This window comes from Bubalus kerabau, chromosome X (genome assembly GCF_029407905.1).
Source record: "Bubalus kerabau isolate K-KA32 ecotype Philippines breed swamp buffalo chromosome X, PCC_UOA_SB_1v2, whole genome shotgun sequence".
Classification (NCBI taxonomy): Eukaryota; Metazoa; Chordata; class Mammalia; order Artiodactyla; family Bovidae; genus Bubalus; species Bubalus kerabau.
In genome coordinates, this window is record NC_073647.1 from 118808709 (window position 1) to 118826740 (window position 18032).

Genomic DNA, 18032 nt, shown 5'->3' on the forward strand with positions numbered 1-18032 from the left:
AAGGACCTACTGTATAGCACAGGGAACTCTGCTCACTGTTACGTGGCAGTCTGGATGGGAGGGGAGTTGGGGGGAGAACGGATACATGTGTATGTATGGCTGAGTTCCTTTGCTGTTCACCTGAAACTACCACAACATTGTTAACTGGCTATACCCCAATACAAAATAAAAAGTTAAATAAATATATAAAATAAATAGCATACAGAAAAAGCAAAAAAAAAAAAAATGACACAAACAGATGGAAAGATATACCATGTTGTTAGATTGAAGAATCAATATTATCAAAATGTCTATACCACCCAAGGCAATCTACAGATTCAATACAATCCCTAAAGAATTACCAATGGCATTTTTCACAGAACTAGATCAAAAACATTTTAAATCTGTATGGAAACACAAAAAACTTTAAATAGCCAAAGCAATCCTGAGAAAAAAAATGGAGCTGGAGGATTCAGGCTCCCTGACTTAACACTATACTACAAATCTACAGTAATCAAAGTAGTATGATACTGGCAGAAAAACAGACATATAGATCAATAGAACAGGACAGAAAGCCTAGAAATACATCCAAGCATCTATGTAGGGTCAATTAATCTATGTCAAAAGAGGCAAGAATATACAATGGAGGAAAGACAACAGAGAAAAGTCTCTCCAGTAAGTGGTGCTGGGGAAACTGGTAAATGTAAAAGCTACATATAAAAAATGAAAATACATCATTAGAACACCACACAGAAAAATAAAAATGGGTTAAATACCTAAATGTTAAGACCGGATACTGTAAAACCCCTAGAGGAAAACATAGGCAGAACACTCTTAGACATGAATGACAGCAATATCTTTTTGAATTCATCTCCTAGAGTAGTGGAAATAAAAACAAAAACAAACAAATGGGACCTAATTAAACTTAAGAGCTTTTGCACAGCAAAGGAAACCATAAACAAAAAGACAAGCTACAGAATGGGAGAAAGTATTTGCAAACAACGCAACCAACCAGGGATTAATCTCCAAAACATACAAACAGCTCATACAGCTCAATATCAAGCAAACAAAAAACCCAATCAAAAAATGGGCAGAATATCTAAATAGACACTTCTCCAAAGAAGATATACAGATGGATACAGATGGCCAAAGACACATGAAAGGATACTCAACATTGCTAGTTATTAGAGAAATCAAAATCAAAACTACAAGGTGTCACCAAATTTCTACTTTAAGAGATAATTCAGAGATTCAAGTTGCCCAAAAGCCTACAGAGTAATAAAGGACCTTCCTTCACCACCAAGGTAATCCACAAGGTTTCTGCAGCTCTGGGTATTAACCACTGCTTCTACTCTTCCTGGAGGCCCCAGTCGTCAGGCAAGGTAGAAAAAGCAAATCTAAAAACAACACTCGCTAAACTGTGCTAAGAGACTTCAGAAACCTGGGTCTCCCTCCTGCCTGTAGCCTTTCTATGGACTAGAATGGCCCTAAAGGGAATTTTAAAACGTAGCCCATTTGAAATGATCTATGGGAAACCCCTTTTTAACTTCAGATCTCTTATTCCATGAGGAAATCCATAAACTGGTTTCCCCAGTTGTTAACTTGAGCCAGGTTCAAAAGACCATCCAAGAATACAGAAACAAAGTGCTGCCCACCCCCACAAGAGAAAAGGTCAAGGTCTCAGTCCAGTCAGGGGACTTTGTTCTACTAAAAACTTAAAGGAAGAGTCACCTGAGCACCAGCTACAACCAAAATGGAAGGGACCGTATCAAATGTTACTAAGTGCCCCAACTGCTGACAAGCTACAGAGAGTTACTAGTTGGGTACATCTGCCTAGAATAAAACCTGTATCTTTTAAGCCCTAACAGGAACCAGAGAGGGCCTACTCTTGCGAGCCAGTGGAAGACCTCAGATACCTGTTCAAGAGAACAGGTAAGTGACTTCACATGGCTGTGGTAGGTTGGCCTAGTAATCTTTGTGTTTCTATCATGCTCTTACTCTGCAGCTTTTCAGAAAGCCCTCGCCCTGGTAAATATCTTCTTTATCCTTACTGGGTCTGAGACAAAAATACAGTAATATGATGTCAAAAGCTATGATACTCCTAGTAGGACTTCTGACAATGTCATGGCTCAGGCAAAATGGGAAAATAATGCTTTAGTCAACATCTAAAGTAGTCTCCCTAGGAGAAAAACTAGTTAAATGTTGTGTCTGCCATAAATATCCTGGCTTACAACAATTGTTACAGGTACAAATAGGTACACACAACAGAGTATTATCAATTCAAACATGGTGGGGCTTTCCTGGTAGCTCAGTAGTAAAGAATCCACGTGTCAATGCAGGAGACATGGGTTCGCTCCCTGATCCAGGTAGATCCCACATGCTGCGGGGCAACTAAGCCCGTGTGCCTCAACTATTGAGCCTGTGCTCTAGAGCCTAGGAGTCGCAACTCCTGAAGCCCACAGGCCCCAAATACTGAAGTTTTCACGCCCTAGAGCCAGTGTTCCACCACAAGAGAAGTCACCACAATGGGAAGCCAGCACACTGCAATACAGAAAAGCCCAGGCAGCAACAAAGACCCAGCACAGAGTAAGATTAAAACACACACACATAAAAATCCAGCGCCCACTCCCCTCCATGCCTAAGATTTGAGCATGCTGGGCACTACTCCCTTCGGGCTCAATACTTTGCCTAAGTTTAACTCTCTTTAAAAGGTGACTTAACTTTTCCATTAATGATGGCTGTTTTTGTTATCCAGAAAACCAGTTATGCTTCCAATGCTTCTACACCTCTAATGGTTCTCTTGGCTGTGGTGAGCCTCTTTGGAGCAATCCCTGGCCACCGGATGGTAACATCATCACAGCGTTTTGGAACCTGGACCCAAACTGCCTTCCGACAAACACCTCCACTCTGTGTGCTGAGAATGAAGCCCACGTGCCATGGACTAAAAATTGGACTTCACAGAAGCTGTAGGTAAAACCCTCTTCACCATCTCATCTAAGCCAAGGGCATGGAATACTCCAGAACTTAACTATTTTGAATATATTAATGGGCCCTTATCCCCGAGTTGTGTTCAAAACTCGTCCCTTCCATGGATTCAGACGGTGGCTTCCTTGTTAAATTCGTCTGCTCCCAGATCTCTTATTGCAGCTTCAGAATATGTCTGCGTATGTGGCACTCGCCAGAACGAGGGCCCAAAGACAAGGGCAGCCGGGAGAAAAATTGGCCCCTGTGTAAATGCTTATCCTTAGGTTGATGGTGTGTGGCACAAGGGAGCCTGCCGGTACATTAGGACATTGGGTCCCATTCTTAGTAACACTACATAGTAACACTCAGTACCATCCCAAGAGGGCCATTGGATTAATACTGGCAAGAATAGGACTGGCAGGGGGATTGGCAGCTCCATGGGGAGGCTTTGCCAACCATGAGGTAACCCTAGAAAATGTAACCAACACTTTATAGAGAGTCCGGCCCTGACCACTGGAAATGCCCTAAACAGACTTTCAACTTCTTTAAACTCACTGGCCAGTGTGGTTATGGACAATAGAAAGGCCCTAGATTACTCGCTGGCTGAGCAGGGTGGTGTTTGTGCAGTCATAGACGAAACCTGCTCTACTTGTGTCAACAATTCAGGCCAAATCAAGATGGACATCAAGAAGATTTATGAACAAGCATCATGGTTACACCCTACAACCAGGGGTCAGACCCTTATGCCATGTGGTTCTCCGTTAAGAGCATCCTCCATAGCCTTACTGGGTTCCTGCCCCTCCCAGGCCTAGTCGTCGTCATCCTCCTCTTCAGACCCTGCCTCTTGAAACACTTGGTAAAGTTCATGTTTTCAGGTTACAACAGTTCCACATCAAAATGATGGCTATGCAAGGATTCCAGGCCATACTGCCCTTCAACTTAAGACAAGCTATCCTGCCCCGGGGACCCCTAGACCAGGCATCCAGAGATTTCTACTCCCTGACCAGCAGGGTTGACGCCATTACCCAGCTCTGAAGCAGTTACAGAAGGACCGTGACCCTTCTGCTTCCCAGAAGACTATGTGAGAAAAGTCTCTGAGGGGGAAATGAGACTGGAGGGAAGGGGGCAGGGCGCAACCACTAAATAAATGAAGAGGGGGCACAGCTGGGATGCAAGAATGACCGACAGGAACCAGCTGAAACCAAGATGGCTTTGAGAACAGCCCAGTCATTGACCTTTAGCTCATTATACTTTCCTTGTAACGGGGCTTCCCAGGTGGCTCTAGTGGTAAATAATCTGTCTGCAATGCAGGAGACACAGGCTCAGTTCCTGGGTTGAGAACAACCCCCAAAGGAGGAAATGGCAACCCGCTCCAGTATTCTTGCCTGGAAAATTCCTTCAATATAGGAGCCTGGCAGGCTACAGTTCATGTGGTCGCAAAGAGTCAGACTTGACTGAGCACACACACCTTCATTGTAACACTTAAAATCACACCCCCTCACACGATGACAGTACCAAGACAACCATAAAAGGCCAAAAAGTGGGCAGAGGCCCAATTCCTGCCAAGACCCCACTCTTCCCTGAAACAGCAAGAACATTGCTCACACTGGGTAGCGTATAAAATGATTCAGTCCAAAGAAACCAATGACCCCACACCCCAGAGCCGCTCTCACTTTCTGAGACAGTCTGCACTCTGCCTGTGGAATACATATCCCTCTAAATAAACTCACCTTGGCTTTTCTTTGGCTTGCTCTTGAATTATTTCCTGCGCAGAGTGAAGGCCGTTCACTTTGGGGTCCCAGGACGAGACATTTGCTCTCCAGCAACAGTTTAATGGACGGGAAAGCTTACATATCTAAAGCAAAACCCTGGAGCAACATCTCGCCAGCAGGTCATGGAGGCAGTCTTCAGTCGGGGGATGGGAGGAGGTTGCCAATTATAGGGGAAATTGACGTCAGGTGGACTGGTCAGTGGTTAACAAGGAAACCAGCAGAGGGGCACACCGCTCACCGCCCCTCTGATAAGCTCTATGGTGATGTTCTGATCTAAAGGTTAGAACAAGCCACTGACTGGAGCCTGGGGCAAGTATGTAGGAAGGTCAGTCGTGTGAGTAGGTGTAGGTGAAGCAGGTGCTGGTCCGGCTGGGGATGTACAGCCACTCAAGATGGCAACCATTATGAATGGCCTGACCTACAAGAGTTTACAAAATTGGGAAGTCGGGTGAGTTCTCTCAGGGGTGGGGATGGGAGTGGAGGGCTGGGGCTCTGACTTTTAGTCCAGATGTGACCCTGGAGAAGTTTGGATGTGAAAGTACACTTGTGAATATTTTGATTGCCTTGATCAAAATCTGCTGACAGACAGCACAACCTTTCCCCAGGTGACTGGGGGAAGTTAATAACAGTCCTCCACTTTCCTAGGGTACCAACCAAGTTGTGGCAGTCTCCCTTTTTTATATAATTTCCCTTTATCTGCAGTAATAGAATCCTCATTGTTTAGCCGGCTATATAACTGGGTGGGAGAAAAATGACATTTCCCAGCCTCCTCTGCATTTTGGTTTAGTCATGTGACTTGGGTTTGGCCAACAGGATGGGAGCAGAGGGATTTGTGCAACTGTCAGAGAGCATTCTTGATAGAAGATGTGGTTTTCCTCACCCTCTTTCTCCCTCCTTCTGGCTTGACTGAGGGTGTGTTGGCACGATACTGTGATTTATACTAAGAAACATGTATTTGATCTTGTTTCTAGCATAGAGCTCCTACAACCCTTGGAATTTCCTAAGTGATAAAAGCCATGAAGGTGACTTCTGTTACTCTTAACAAGTCCCTTTCAAGCACCAGTGGGTATGTTAATTAGGTGTTTGGGGCAAGCTCCTGGATTAGCCTCAGGATGGGGACTGGTTGCCAGGGGAACCAACTCAGTGAGCAGAGGGTTAGAAATTTCATCTCCACCCCACCCCCCACCCCCGACTCCTGGGAGCAGCTGGAAATTGAATTAATCACCAACGGTCAAGGATTTAATCAATTATGACTCCACAAAAACCCAAAAGGACAGTGTTTGGAGAGCTTCCTGGTTGGTGAACAAAAAATGCCTCCCATCCACACCCCGAAGTATGGATAAAGTGTGCAATAAAGCTACTCTTTTCTACTTCACCCAAAACTCTATCTCTGAGATTTGATCCGGCACCCATGTATAGAGAAGCTGAGCTTTCAACATCAGAGAAGGGCCTGATTCTATCTCCAGGTAGATGGTGTCAGAATTGAGTTAAATTGTAGGACATTTAGCTGGTGTCATAGAATTGTTTAATGTGGGAAACGTTACCACTCATGTGGTAACAGAAGTGACAGGAGTGAAGTATTAAGTAGAGGAGACAGAGTTGGATGATGCTCTGCAGCCCTTTTGGGTCAAGAGGTGACTGTGAGAAGAGAAACCACACACAGACGACCAATAACATAGGCAGAATCTGGGTCCTTAAGAGCTTTGTGGAGCACAGCTGCCACACAGGCTCCAGATTTTGGAGGGTAGCACCACTCCAAAAAACGCCTTTTTGCCAAGACCAAAAAAAAAAAAGTTCAACTAAGTAAATTATAAAGGTCTCTTTTTCTTGTTTGGGGTTTTTTTTTTGTTTGTTTTTTGTCTTTTCGGCCATGCTGTGCAGCTTGCAGGATCTTAGTTCCCCAACCAGGGATGGAACTCAGACCCCCAGCAATGGAAGCGCAGAATCAGTCCTAACCACTGGACCACCAGGGAATTCCCAATTGTAAAGATCTTATTGGCTTCATTCAGTGATTTATGAACTGGGTAGCATCCCATCCAGCAGATAGAAAGGAGCTATGAGGAGCTGTACAAAATGAAAGACTTTTCATTTTGCCTTTTCATAGGCAGAAGAGGGCAGGACAAGGAAGTTACTAGCAAAGAGAGGATTGTGGCAAGGTCAAGCTCCTTTGGGAGATGGCAGGAGTCCATCAGGCAGATTACCTCATTAGTGCTGACCTTCCAAACTGATTGGTTTAAGATTCTACTCCTGGGAGAGGTTGAAACTGTATTTAAATTAGGTGTTAAGTCTTGGTTTGATGTAGGTTGAGCCCAAGTGAATCCATTTTGGGCCTATTGTCTTTTTTTTTTAACAGCCCTAAGGATTATTTCAGTTTATTATTTTGAGAAATTCGGTGTAGGAGAAGCTCTGAAAACAGAAGCTACTCTTTTGTAAGAGGCATTTACATTTACAAGGAAAATCTTCATTTGTAAGTGTGTCTCCCTCTCTTTACCAGAAAGAAAGACTAATCACAAGAAACTCTTATCAATGAAGAAGGTGCCAACTTCAATCTACATAACAACTTTACCCTTGTTTCCCATGATTTTCCTGGTGACCCCAGAACTGTCCCCCACGCCCAGCACACACACCTTCTTTCGTCTTTAACTGAAGATGGTATAGAAACTGGTTAGGCCACCTCAGGGAATTAGTCAGTTTTGCTGGATCTCTCCCAGGTATACAGGAGATACACATGTTCATTAAAACTTGTAGGCTTTTCTTTTTCTTTTGGCCGCATGGCATGGTATGTGGAACTTCCCTGACCAGGGATGGAACCCGAATCGCCTGCAGTACAAGTGCAGAGTCTTAACCCTGGACCATCAGGGAAGTCCCTTTTCTCTGTTAATCCATCTTTTATTACAGGGGTCTCAGCTAAGAACTCAGGAGGGTAGAAGAAAAATTATTTTTCCTCCCCTACAACTTCCCTGGGTCTTGATCATGAGAGAGACATAAACTTCTACCTTGTTTAAGCCACGAGTATTTGGAGGTTTCTGTTACTCACAGCTGAATCCAATCCTATTTGAGACTCAAAATGGTGACTCACATTTCCTTGGCTGGCTCAAGTGTTTCACAGCTAGTTCAACTCTCCAAGCCTCACAATAGCTCTTTGAGGTAAAAAGCTTTTTCCCGATGAGGAAATGGAAGCTTCGGCACTCAGTGGTGAAGTGAGACAAGTGATGCTGGCTTTGTCTTTCCACAAGGCTGTGCCTGCAGTCACTGGATTAATCACAATGAGTCAGCCCTGTAATATCAGCCATGTGCCAGGGAAACCAGAAAGCACAAATTGTTCTTGGTCAGCCTTAACCTGAAATTAGTGATGTGCTGTGGTGGGTTCGTCCGTCTGGAAACCAGCTCCCGGACCAGAGGATACTCGTTTATAGGACCAAAACACATGCCAGGGAAACACGCAATGCCACTTCTCAGCTTCACAGAGAGACGCTTCAAAGCCCCAGGGGGAGTTTTTTGATGATGTTCTGCATAATGGACAGTGTTCTGTTTTGCTGAAGAACATATTTTAAACCAGAGAAAGCAAAAAATGGTCCGCAAAGAAATTTATTGGTGGGAGCCAGGGAAAACCAAAAAATGCAACCATATTGTAGGGAAGCAAACTACACTGCCCTGAATTGTGTCCCTTTGGCCTGAAGATTAATGTAGGTTATTTTTAAGGCCCCAAAGACTCAGGAAGGACCTTTGACCTGCCTCCTTAGGCAGTTAGAGGACCTGTTCCAGGAAAAGAGCTATCACCATAGATAACTACAGTATGAACTAATGAGTAGACAGGAACATAGGGAAGTCTATTAAAATTAGTGAGTCTTCACTGTCTGTGCATGGCTCAGCAAACATTTATTTACCAAACATTTGTTTTTCCATCTCTTGTGAATTGCCTGCCCCGCCTCCACTGCCTGTGAAGTCCCAAAGTACTATACCTAATATCCTCTTTTGACTTTCTTCCTCCCTGACAATGTCAAGTCAAAGAACTCCTTAGCCTTGTAAATCCCAAGAATTTTTCTTTTCCTAAAAGTTTTATAATTTTGGATTTTACATTTAATTCCAAGATTCATTTTGAGTTAATGTTTGATTAAGGTGTGAGGCTTAAGTCTAGTTTCATTTTTTTGCACATGAATGTTCAATTGTTCCAGCACCATTTGTTGACAAGGCAATCCTTCCTCCATTGAAATGCTTTTGCACTTTCGTGAAAAAGGAGCTGAGGACTTCCCTGGTGGTACAGTGAATAGGAATCTGCCTGCCAATGCAGGGGACATGGGTTCCATCCCTGGTCCAGGGAGATCCACATGCCATGGAGCAACTGAGCCCATGAGCCACAACTGCTGAGCCTGTGCTCTAAAGCCCTTGAGCTGCAACTACTGAGGCCAAGTGCTGCAACTACTGAAACCTGTGAGCCTAGAGTCTGTGCTCTGCAACAAGAGAAGCCACTGCAACTAAAAAAGAGTAGCCTTGCCTCAACTAGAGAAAGCATGCACGCAGCAACGAAGATCCAGAGTACCCAAAAATAAAGAAGAAAAAACAGGACGGGGAACTGAGAAAAATCCAAATCAAAAGAGGATTAATAGGAAAAAAACAAGCTGAGCCTATTTGAGTGGGTACATTTCTGGGTTTTCTGTTCTGTTCATTGATCAATGTTTCTTGCCTATCTCTGACAATATAACACTGTCTTGATTAGTGTAACTATACAGTAAGACTTAAGTCTTCACATAGAGTGATTCCTTCCCCTTTACCATCTTCTGTCAGGATTAGCTTAACTATTCTATGGCCTCTGTCTTTCTGTATAAACTTTAAAGATGCTTGTCTTAAGTCTACCAAGGACTTTGCTGAGATTGTGATTCTGTAGGAGGGCAAAATTTGCTGCCCCAAAATGTGTCTCTCTGGCATAAGGATTATTTTAGGATGGTTATTTTTTAAGAAACAGTAGACCTGGGAGGTACTCTGAAATCCAAGCAGAAGTTACATTTTTGTAAGAGACCTTTATTGTAGAAGGGAAATCTCCTTTATAAGGGTGTCTCCCACACAGTACCAGGAAGAGGTGGATAACCTTACCTCTAGAAACTTATCAGCGGAGAAGGTATGGACTTAAACCTGCACAACCACCTTACCTTTGTCTCACTGTGCTTTTCCTGGTCACCTCCACAACTGATGTCCCCCAGCACCAACATCCTCTTTTGTCTTTAGCTGAAGATGGTATTTAAGGTGAAGGCTTTGGCCATTTTGGTGAGTTATTCAGTTCTCTGGGGTCTCTCCCATGTATACATGTTTGCCAAACATTTGTTTGATTTTCTGCCATTAATCTATTTCTAGTGTACTGTTCATCTCTGTTTGTTTGTTCTTTAGTTCTTCTAGGTCTTTGGTAAACATTTCTCACATCTTCTCCATTCTTTTTCCAAGATCCTGGATCATCTTCACTATCATTATTCTGAATTCTTTTTCTGGAGAACTGATACCTTTAAATGTTGACTCTTCCAATCCATGAACAGTGTGTCTTGTTTAGATCTTCGGTCCTTTCATCAGCATTTCATAGAGAGGCTGTATATGTTTTGTTACATGTATATGTTAAGCATTTGGAGTGATTGTAAATGGTATTTGTTTTTAATTTCTGTTTCTATGTGTTCATTGCTTATGGGGACTTCCCTGGCAGTCCAATGGTTAAGACTCTGTGCTTCCACTGCAGGGGCCACAGGTTTGATCCTTGGTCGGGGAACTAAGATCCCACATGCCACTCGGTGTGTGGCCAAAAAAAAAGAAAAAGAAATATGAATGATCTTTGTGTATTGATCTTGTTCCCTGTGATCTTACTGAATATACTTTTTAGTTCTAGGAATCTGGGATATATTATTTGGAATTTGCTATGTAGAAAATTATATCATTTGCAAATAAGGCCAGTTTTATTTCTTTCAAATATGTAGGTCTTTTATTTCTTTTTCTTAACTCATGACTCTAGCTAGAATTTCCAGTATTATGGTGAATAGAAGTGGTGAGAGTGGACATCCTCCCTGTGTTGCTGAGTTTATGGGAAAACATTCAGTCCTTCACCAGTAAGTATGATATTAGCTGCAGATTTCTTCTAAATGCTTCTTTCTCAAGTTCAGACCATTCTCCTCTATTTCTAACTTGCTGAGTGTTTTTATCATGAATGGGTATTGGATTTTTGCCAAATGCTTTTTCTGTACCAACTAGCATGATTATATGATTTTCTTCAGTTTGTTGATATGTTAGATTACATTGATTTTCAAAGGTTCAGGCAGCCTTACACACCTGGAGTAAATTCCACTTGGTCATGGCATACAATTCTTTTGGAATCTTTTTTTAAGTTATTTCCTCTGAACTTCAATGATTAGCTCCAGAAGAGAAAAATTTCCACAGGTGAAAAATGTCACATCAAATCTAGAGGCCGGGGAGTTTACTGTGGGTCTGGAGCGTAGAGATCTGGATTCAAAACTTTTCCAAGTTACTTCTAACATTATCTAAACCTTAGTTTCTAAATACATCTGTAAAACGGGGATAAGAATGCCTGAATGAGAGAATTTGATGATCAGACACTGACTCTGACACATAATAGTCAATAATGGTACCCATTTGAATGCCACAGCAACAAGCATTTGGAATAGATTAGAAACAGCGTATAAAGGCAGTTATATATAATATTAGGACTAGGACATTGAGGTAACATTGCAGGATTTCCGTAAATGATCATGATCTCAATCTTTTACCCTTGGGGTTGTTTTTCATCTTATTAGATGCTTTAATAATAGATATCACTGTGAGACACTAAGAGGGTCCTTCAAAGACATTCACATTATTAGTTATTAACTTATTAAATGAAACAACCATTAGCGCTCTGTGGGCCTCTACAGATCCTCGCTGCAGGAGCCGCACACCCATTAGCCACCTGGTTTGCACATTCCACTTCACCCTGCCTCTTCAAGTCCATCAAAGAGCACCTCAATTCTACCTTCTAATTGCCCAGGTGCTCTTCGAAATGCCCAATCTTGCTTCTTTTGATCTAACTAAGTCTTTAAACAGGGAATAAATAAGACTAGTCTACTTTTTAGTGATGACGCAAGAAAATAAATTGGCTGAGAAAATTAATCAACAAAATAGTCCTGGGCTTTACTTTCAACCCCATGCTCTTTGAAAATATATAAGGAATCAAAGTGATCTATGACAGTGGCTTTCAAATATTCACGATTGTGACCCCCCCAATGAGAGTACATTTTTATATTGGGCTCCAGTATACACATACACATTTATCAGATCAGTCGCTCAGTCGTGTCTGACTCTTTGCAACCCCATGAATTGCAGCACGCCAGGCCTCCCTGTCCATCACCAACTCCCGGAGTTCACTCAGACTCACGTCCATCGAGTCAGTGATGCCATCCAGCCATCTCATCCTCTGTCATCCCCTTCTCCTCCTGTCCCCAATCCCTCCCAGCATCAGGGTCTTTTCCAATGAGTCAACTCTTCACATGAGGTGGCCTAAGTATTGGAGTTTCAGCTTCAGCATCATTCCTTCCAAAGAAATCCCAGGGATGATCTCCTTCAGAATGGACTGGTTGGATCTCCTTGCAGTCCAAGGGACCCTCAAGAGTCTTCTCCAACACCACAGTTCAAAAGCATCAATTCTTTGGCGCTTAGCCTTCTTCACAGTCCAACTCTCACATCCATACATGACCACAGGAAAAACCATAGCCTTGACTAGACGAACGTTTGTTGGCAAAGTAATGTCTCTGCTTTTGAATATGCTATCTAGGTTGGTCATAACTTTCCTTCCAAGGAGTAAGCGTCTTTTAAATTCATGGCTGCAGTCACCATCTGTAGTGATTTTGGAGCCCAGAAAAATAAAGTCTGACACTATTTCCACTGTTTCCACTGTTTCCACTGTTTCCCCATCTATTTCCCATGAAGTGGTGGGACTGGATGCCATGATCTTCGTTTTCTGAATGTTGAGCTTTAAGCCAACTTTTTCACTCTCCACTTTCACTTTCATCAAGAGGCTTTTTAGTTCCTCCTCACTTTCTGCCATAAGGGTGGTGTCATCTGCATATCTGAGGTTATTGATATTTCTCCCAGCAGTCCAGCGTTTCTCATGATGTACTCTGCATATAAGTTAAATAAACAGGGTGACAATATACAGCCTTGACGCACTCCTTTTCCTATTTGGAACCAGTCTGTTGTTCCATGTCCAGTTCTAACTGTTGCTTCCTGACCTGCATATAGGTTTCTCAAGAGGCAGATCAGGTGGTCTGGTATTCCCATCTCTTTCAGAATTTTCCACAGTTTATTGTGATCCACACAGTCAAAGGCTTTGGCATAGTCAATAAATCAGAAATAGATGTTTTTCTGGAACTCTCTTGCTTTTTCCATGATCCAGCGGATGTTGGCAATTTGATCTCTGGTTCCTCTGCCTTTTCTAAAACCAGCTTGAACATCAGGAAGTTCACAGTTCATATATATAACTGAAACAAAAATTTAATGAAATAATGCCTTTCTTAATATCTGTGATGCTTGCTGAAATTTCCCTGAATACCTTGTCACTATTATTTTTCTAATATTTACTTATTTGGCTGTGTTGGGTCTCAGTTGCAGCACTCAGGGTGTTTGTTACATAATGCGGGATCTTTCCTTGTGTTTGTTACATAATGCGGGATCTTTCCTTGTGGTACACAGATTCTCTAGTTGTGGCGCTCAGGCTCAGTAGTCGCAGTGCACCAGCTTAGTTGCCCTGCAGCATGTGGGATCTTAGTTCCCCCACCCTTAGTTCCCACAATCCCTGCATTGCAAGGCAGATTCTTAACCACTGGACCAAGAGGGAAGTTCCATGTCACTATTATTTTTTAATGCTGGTTGCCACTACCAATGCCATGACCCACTAATGGATCGTGAGCAAGCCACAAGTGGGCCTCGGCCTCAAGGTCATATATTGCAGACAGAACTCCCACTAGGCCACTGGGAACCACAGTGGTGGCCCTCCATGGGCCTCCCTGCAGGTTGGTGTTTCACTCAGTCTGGTTGTGAACAAAAACTCTTTCTCCTCTCAGGAGCACAGTAGTAAAAGTCAGCAACATTTCAAGGGAACTCCCTTGAAAAGTGCAAATGTTTGTCTAAGTGCTTCTAAATTTTCTGTGCCTGGAACACAAATAGAAGGAACATAAGCAACATTCATTCAGCCACTGAAGTCTGCCAGGCTCACTGTGGAGGGGCCGTGTTTCACTCCAGCTTTGTACCCTAGGCCTCAGGTAGACATACACCCAAGAGCTCTAAGACGAGAGGTTGCCTGTGACTCCTCCAATCAACTCATCCCCTGTGACTGCGTGCATGCGTGGAGGGCAGGGAGTGGAGATCGAGTTGCCACTGACGCTTAAAACATGAAAATGCCTCTGGGATAATCTTCCTCTGCTCTGTGAAGCTATGGGGCCAAGTGCAAATGGAAAGCCAGGACGCACTCCTTGCTCTTGGGGGAAACCTGAACAATCTCAGAGCAGGAAATGAAGAGTCCTGTTTGATAACAGAAAAAGGGAGTATCTTTCAAGATAAAAGAAACTTTGGTTATACATGTAACACTTTAAAAGGAGGGCGATTTCTGTATTTTTCTCTCAGCTGTGTCACACCATCTCCCCAGTGTTGGTGTTCTGTGGAGAGAAATATGACTTTATTTTGTGCAACTTTTGGGGACTTCCCTGGTGGTCCAGTGGTTAAGACTCCGTGCTTCCATGGCAGGAGGCATGGGTTCCATTCCTGGTTGGGGAAGTAAAAACTCATGTCCCACATGCCATGTGTCATGGCCAAGAAAGAAAAAATACTTGTGGTATTTTGTGCAAGTTTAGGCTAACTGGTGTTCCCAGAAGTGTTTGTTCATTTGGAACTCTGAGCAGCAGTTTTCAGGACCTATGGAGCTGGGATAAGGAAGGGACTGCCCAGCAAGAAGGCAGGCAGGCTGAGGATCGAACTTGACTGACCCCTTTGGTTCTGATGGACCCCTGGAAATTCCAAAGATCAAACTTCTGGAGGTTTTAATACTGGCATGGAAAACATTTGTTTAAAGGGTAAATATGAACCTCCTGTCTATATTTTCTCTCCCCTTTCTTGAAAGAACCAATACAGTGAGGCCACAGCATTCCTATAGGCTAAAGTAAACACTGTTTTCAAAGCCTAGTTAGGGTGCTGGAAGGAGAGAAAGCCTGGGGCTAGTGACTCACTCACCAGATTGCCCCCTCAAGCCTCTATTTCTTCTGACAATTCTGAGCAGTCCAGACTTGATTCTATCAGGGGAGCTGCCTGGAGTCTCTACTGCTTTGGAGCATTGCCAGTGTTCACCAATATTCCCAGTTCTCCCCTTCCTTCTGGGCACACGGGGAATCCATACTTCCCTGCCTTGCTAAAGTGCAGTTGTGTGACATTTTTGGCCAGTAAAAAGTGAGAAACAACAGGTGTCACATCTGGGTGGAAGCATTTTGGAGCAATGATTCTCCCAAGCTTGCTTTCTCCATTGCAGCAAATCCCAGGGCCCAAGTGGCAGATCCTTCCTCAGCCTTGGTTCCTGAATGGCTACAAGGCACAGAGCCCCCCTAATAAGTCCATGTTGGACATGTAGCATGACCAAGAAATAACCCTCAGTCAGCCACCAAGGTTGGGGGTTGTTTGTTACCATAGCATAACGAGGTCCATCCTGACGGGCCCATGGATTTGCTTAGCATAACCCACAGGACCTTAACTTTTCTCAAGGTACTAATTAGCCAATGATGGGGTAAGAAACTTACTGAACTCCAAACTGGGAACTCTCCACTCTGCTTTCTCTCATGAGAGCTCATAATGGCCACAATTCGCTGGGAACTCGTTCCAGGCAGCTCTGGATCTGTTTGGCAGCAAGGAACTCCCACGTTCCCAGAATTCTACTGGGCTGGGTAGCTCTATAAAAATCTGTTCCCTGGAGGCTATTTCAGCGCTTATACTTGTTTAGAAACATTCAGCCAAACAAATGTTCATTAAACAGCTCACCACCTCACCACCAGGCAGAATTGGAGCAGCATTTTGAAGCTGACTCTCAAGAACCCACTCCAAATTAAAGGATGGACATTCCTCCCAGGGCAGCACCTTGTTCCTCAGAAACGCAGGCTGCTGTGGATGCACATGGTTACCCAATGCAGAGATCTCGCCTCCAGGATTCTCGTGATCCTCATTCAGTTACCATGGCCACAACACACGGTTTGAACAAACAACATTTCTGACCTCATCTGGTTCTCACATTTGAAAAGTAAGACATTTGGAGAACGAATTTATTTTGAAACCTTAAAAATCAACTGATGAATTAAGAATTTTGAGTACTGTGATCAAATGAATACAAGCCATGACCTAGGAACCTCATTTTCCACCCGCATGAAAAATGACTGCCTAAAAAATCATTTTGACAACTGCTGAAATTTCTATATAGTTTCTATTTTAAATAATAGTATTCTACCAGTGATAAAGTTCGTGACTGTGATAGTGCCACTGTGGATAAGAGAAAGTCCTTGTTCTTAGGAAATATACATTGAGGTATGTATAGGTAAAGAGGCATGATGTTTACAACTAACTCAAACTGTTTGTGAAAAATGATAATAACAAAGAGAGAGACAAAACAAATACAATACAATGTTAGCAAATGAGAAACCTATTATTCTTGCAACTTTTCTGTAGGTTTGAGAGTTTTCCAAAGAAAACATTTAAAAAACCATGTATGTTCCAGATTAGTGACTTTCAAACTTTTTTAACAATAAACCACAATATAAATTGTATGCAGCAATCCAGACACACACACACATATATAAAATCTGAACAAATGCATACAGATTAAATTAAAAAATCCACAAAATAACACTTATTACACAAAGTTCTGTGACTTTTTGGTTATACCTTATTTTTTTTTAATGCCAGCTGAGACCCATTGAGCTGATGACCGCTAACGGTCATAATCCATCGGAACACTCCTGCCCTCAGTGGTGCTTTCTGCAACATTTCTAATACCTAGTGTTACCTGGAGACACAGAAGAAGCACTATGCCCTTGAAGAACACAGCTCTGTGCACCCTGAATCCATGTGGGCTTTGAAAACCCAGCCCTTCAAATACAGAGAGAGGACATTAAGATTAGAGACTGCCAGAGTGTCACAAAGGCAGTCATCATTACACATGTGTGGAGGATGACTTGAGCACATACATAGAGACACACAGCCCCTGCTCTGGCATTCTGGCCTGGGAGCTTACAGTTGGCCACCTTGCACCCTGGAAAATCTCTCAGCACCCCCTGCCCAGCTACTGGCTGCCACCTTTTCTCCTAGCCCCGAAGTGCAAAGCTCATGATAATTCCCACACCTAATAGGATCGTCCAAGCTGGAGACTCCCTGCTCCGCTAATATAGCATCTCTTGTGTCTTTCCAAAACACAAAGCAAAGAGGATTTTGTGGCCTCCTCGGGAGAGTAACAATGCATGTTTGCACACAAAAGACCCTTGAAAAGTCCTGCAGAAGAGAAACCTGTTTAATCTTTTTTTTTTTTTAACCTTAAGATTTTACAAATATATTTGTCCACAGACAATACCCCTCCTCTTTTTTTCCCTACCCTGCCCTAAAGTTCTTTTGAAGCTAAGGCCACCCCTGGGAATAAGTGCAGAGTAATGAATCTTTGTTTTAAACACCTCCTGACACATCTGGAACCACAGGAACCACCTCCACTACCTTGGGTCTAAGTCCCCTTCCCACTGGCCTTCTGTCCTACCCATCTTCCTGGACCCTAGTGTCCCCAGGCTCCTGGAGGAGGGGGAGGAGGGTTGTACTAGAAAACAAAGGGATTGGACTTAATGGTTGCCCCACCAGGAGAACTGGCACAATTTTTAGTACTTAGCGAATGGATTAACTGGCGTGCTGCAGTCCATGGGGTCGCAAAGAGTCGGACACGACTGAGCGACTGAACTGAACTGAATGGATTAACTCTAATTCAGGCATGCAGACCCAGTTTCCTAGAAGATGGGGGTGGGGAGGGGCAGGGATGGAGTTCTGTAGCCACAGAAACTTCCAATTCCTAGTCTTCTCACCAGAGGGCACCTGTTCATTGTTGCTTCTCTTTTTCAACTGATGCTCATGTGACAAGAGCAGAAATCCATAAACCCCACCCTCCCACACAGGGTATTTCCCAAGGTCCTCCTCTTCCCAGGTCACCTCTGATGGCAGACTGGTCCTTCCATCCTTCGCTGAAACTTCCACTCCCTGCCCCCATCCTGTGCCCCTCTCCCCACCAAC

At 43.4% G+C, this 18032-nt stretch overlaps 2 protein-coding genes and 1 long non-coding RNA gene across 5 annotated transcripts in view; 1 reads left to right on the forward strand and 2 right to left on the reverse strand.

Annotated features, from left to right (window-relative positions):
• GPR34 (G protein-coupled receptor 34) overlaps nucleotides 1-4761 on the reverse strand; it is a 174200-nt gene extending 169439 nt beyond the window's left edge. The window contains exon 1 of the mRNA XM_055562978.1: nucleotides 4674-4761. The gene's annotated coding sequence lies outside the window, so the exon portion shown is untranslated. The remainder of the gene's footprint in view (nucleotides 1-4673) is intronic.
• The window catches only part of GPR82 (G protein-coupled receptor 82), a 198511-nt gene extending 193700 nt beyond the window's left edge, over nucleotides 1-4811 (reverse strand). The window contains exon 1 of one of the 2 annotated variants that reach the window (XM_055562982.1): nucleotides 4674-4811. The gene's annotated coding sequence lies outside the window, so the exon portion shown is untranslated. The remainder of the gene's footprint in view (nucleotides 1-4673) is intronic. The other variant, XM_055562981.1, reaches the window with a different exon arrangement.
• LOC129638501 (uncharacterized) lies at nucleotides 1244-17900 on the forward strand. Of its 2 annotated transcripts, XR_008707858.1 has the most exons (5): nucleotides 1244-1911; nucleotides 2735-2945; nucleotides 4717-5163; nucleotides 10705-10798; nucleotides 16674-17900. It is a non-coding gene; the product is annotated as an uncharacterized LOC129638501 (long non-coding RNA). The 2 variants fall into 2 exon arrangements; XR_008707857.1 differs by lacking the exon at nucleotides 10705-10798 and having other exon boundaries at nucleotides 15754-17900.
• The last annotated feature ends 132 nt before the right edge of the window (nucleotides 17901-18032 follow it).